Consider the following 3,764-nt stretch of genomic DNA (forward strand, 5'->3'; position numbering starts at 1 on the left):
ATTTAGACCACTATCAGTAACCCAAACAAACTAATTAAAATTAGATGTTAGATCCGCTCACATACTCGCTACACAAACATAGCGAGTATGCGAGCGGATCTAACATCTAATTTTGATTAGATTGTATCCCAAATGTATTAAGTTTTACCTCCTTGATAAATCAAAAGTAGTTACAAAACTGAACTCCTCTAGGGGAGAATCACTGACAGCACTATATAAAGCTAAGTATTCTGGATGTACAGTCCGAACTATACAACGTTACTTTGGCAACGTTAATAAGGTGTACAATACTAGGATTTCAGTACTAGTAGTCCTGGAAGTTTAATCTGTCACAAAATTGACAAGAGGTTCATGGGCCACAATGCTCACACGATTCATCCTGGTCCTGCTACTTCTTTTTCAGAAGATTTTTTAACTTCTTTAATTTCCATAAAAAGAATTTCTACTTTATCTCACAGGGCCATGACTTCACCAAACTTATATCCATACAACACAGGAATGTTTCAATGTCAATATTACTACGTTGTAAGGATTCTGTAATTCCCTATTCCATACTATAAAGAAAAATTCACACAACCTGGAATAGTTTGCATATAACAGTGAAAAATCAAATTCTTTGATCCGCTCACGAGGATCTTTAATAACCCAATCTGATTGGCTGATAGTTCTCAGTAATATTCCAAACGAAATGTCATGCGGTCGTGACCCCCTGTTGGGTCAACGTTGTGTAGCAATCTCAGTCTACGTGAGCAGACCAAAGGATTTGCTTTTAATCATATTGCAGTTAAACACGCTTATTTCAAACACGTTTATAATGAATGCCTATTGCGAAGTCAAATTTAATCCCCTATGGAGAATTAGAATAGCAAACTTTTATTGGATTTAACAAAGTTTAGTTATAATGAACTGTTTTTCTAAAGGCCATGGAGGTCGTTATAACCATGCTTTACTGTAATATGATTTTGTGTGGCTTTGTTACTCCTGAAAAGATTTTTTTAAATAAATGTTTTTCAATTATGAGTTCTCATGTATTTCACAGCCCCACCCTAGCCGCAGGGGCCATCATTTGATAAAATATGAATCGGCACTACATTCTGACATTGGAATGTTGGATATGACTAATCGTGGCCAGTGCTTCTTGAGAGGAGGGTTTTAGTTAAATTTTAAATATTTATATTCCCATGAAAAAAAATGTTGATACCCTGTTGATGCTCCACCCTACCTCCCAGGACCACGGTTCAAACAAACACGAATCTGCACCACTTAGAATGATTGCAAACTAACTATAGCCCTATTGTTCTTGCAGGGAAGATTTTCCAATAATTTTTTCCATATACCGTATACGTGGGATTTTTAGCGAAACATAAATTTAGCGACCCCCCCCCCCCCCCATAAAAATGGGTACTGGTATGCATATATATTTAGCGAGAGCTAATTTTCGCGACTTTATAATTCCAGGAAAGATAACTATTACCTCCGATATGGAATAAAGATTGGCGATATTCAATGCTAGCGACCTCATTATTCTCGCTAATAATGCAAAAATTAAATCTTCGCTAACTATTCTACAAATTATTTCTGCTTATATGGTATTCTCTTGTAAAACATCTTAACGTTAGCAGGGAAGTATTGCAAAAATTATTAGTTGCATGCTCTAAAAATATTGACCTCCATTCTTATACACATAGTACCCTAATAATAATTACATGTCATCATACTGAAATCAAAATGACAAAAGAACGACTCCTTTACTTCTGGAAAGTATTGTTAAATATCATTACATGTATCGCATTTAAAGTATTGATTCCTCAAATATCACTAAGTAGCAATAAGTAAGCAATGACCATGCATGGATAAAACTCTACAGAAAGGGATCCCTCCCAAGCTAAGTTCTCCATTAATGGGCCAACTATGCATACTACAATGGTTTTTCATACATATGAAATAACAGCATTGTTTTCTCAAATATCAGAGATGGTTAGAACCCTCTGTTCCCACCCTTTAGTTTCTGTCTTTACCCCTCAGAACCCTTTGTCCTCACCCCTTCAAACCACCTGTCCTCACTCATTAGAACCCTCTGTCCTCACCCCTCAGAACCCCCTGTCCTCAATCCCTAGAATTCTCCAACTTTACCCATCAGAACCCTTTGTCCTCACCACTTAGAATTCTGTTCTCACCCCCTTAGAACCCTCTGTCCTTATCCTTTAGAACCTCCTGTCCCCACCATCCCCACTCCTTAGAACTCTGTCTTTACCCCATCCGAATAATCTGCCCTCACCCCTTAAAACCTCGTCTTCACCCCTTAGAACCCTCTGTCCTCACCCCTTAAAACCCCCTGTCTTCACCCCTTAGAACCCTCTGTTCTTATCTCTCAGAATCCCCTATCCTTGCCTCTTACAATCCTCTGTCCTCACCCCTTAGAACCCTTTGTCCTCACCCCTTAGAACCCTCTGTCCTCACCCCTTAGAACCCTCTGTTCTCACCCCTTAAAACCCTCTGTCCTCTCCCCTTAGAACCCTCTGTTCTCACCCCTTAGAACCATCTCTCCTCACCTTTTAGAACTCTGTCTCCTCACCCTATAGAATCCTTTGTCCTCATCCCTTAGAACCCTCTGTCCTCACCACTTAGAACCCCCTGTCCTCTCCCCTTAGAACCCCCTGTCCTCTCCCCTTAGAACATCCTGTCTTTGTCTCTTAGAACCCTCTGACCTCACCCCTTGGAATCTCCTGTCCTCACCCCTTAGAATCCCCTTAACCCTCTGTCCTCACCCCTTAGAATACTCTGTCCTCATCCTTTAGAATCCTGTTCTCACCCCTTAGAATCCCCTGTCCTCACCCCTTAGAACCATCTGCCCTCACCCTTTAGAATCCTTTGTTCTCATCCCTTAGAACTCCCTGTAATCACTCCTTAGAACCCCAATCCTTACCCTTAAAATCTCCTTCACCCCTTAGAACACACTGTCCTCACCCCTTAGAACTCTGTCCTTATCCCTAACAACACACCGTCTTCACTCCTTAGAACCTCCTGTCTTCACTCCCTATCCTCATTTTTTTTTAGAATACTCTGTCCTCACTCTTTAGAATACTCTATCCCTACCCTTTCAAACCTCCTGTCATCACCCCTTAGAACTCTCTGTCCCCAGCCCTTAAAACCTCCAGTCCTCACCCTTAGAGTCCTCTGTCCCCACCCTTTAGAATCCTCTGTCCTCACCCCTTAGAACCCTCTGTCCTCACCCCTTAGAATACTCTGTCCTCACCCCTTAGAACCCGCTGTCCTCACCCCTTAGAACCGTCTGTCCTCACCCCTTAGAACCGTCTGTCCTCATCCCTTAGAACCATTGTCATCACCCCTTAGAACGTTCTGTCCTCACCCCTTAGAACTTTCTGTCCTCACACCTTAGAACTTTCTGTCCTCACACCTTAGAATCCCGTCCCTACCATGGATACTTTAGTTAAATCTACCAATTTGTTCATTAAATTCACCTGTATATTGTCCATGGAAAGTTTTTTTTTGTTTGAACCTGGCCAAAAGTTACCATTTGCAAAACATCACAGATCAATCTTTGGATGTGGCCAATGGGAAAGTTAGTAATCAACTTGTCTACTTCTTAGTGTATCTATGATGACAGTAACAATACATTTTGTTGGAACAGATTATTTTGCTTTACTTTCTTCCAGTAAAGATTTTCTCCCATATTAAAGGAAAACAGGCTGTTCATAATGTTCGTGGTATGTAAAAACAGTTCAATAAATTAAATTCTAGGA

The sequence above is a fragment of the Ostrea edulis genome, chromosome 4 (assembly GCF_947568905.1).
Source record: "Ostrea edulis chromosome 4, xbOstEdul1.1, whole genome shotgun sequence".
Lineage (NCBI taxonomy): Eukaryota > Metazoa > Mollusca > Bivalvia > Ostreida > Ostreidae > Ostrea > Ostrea edulis.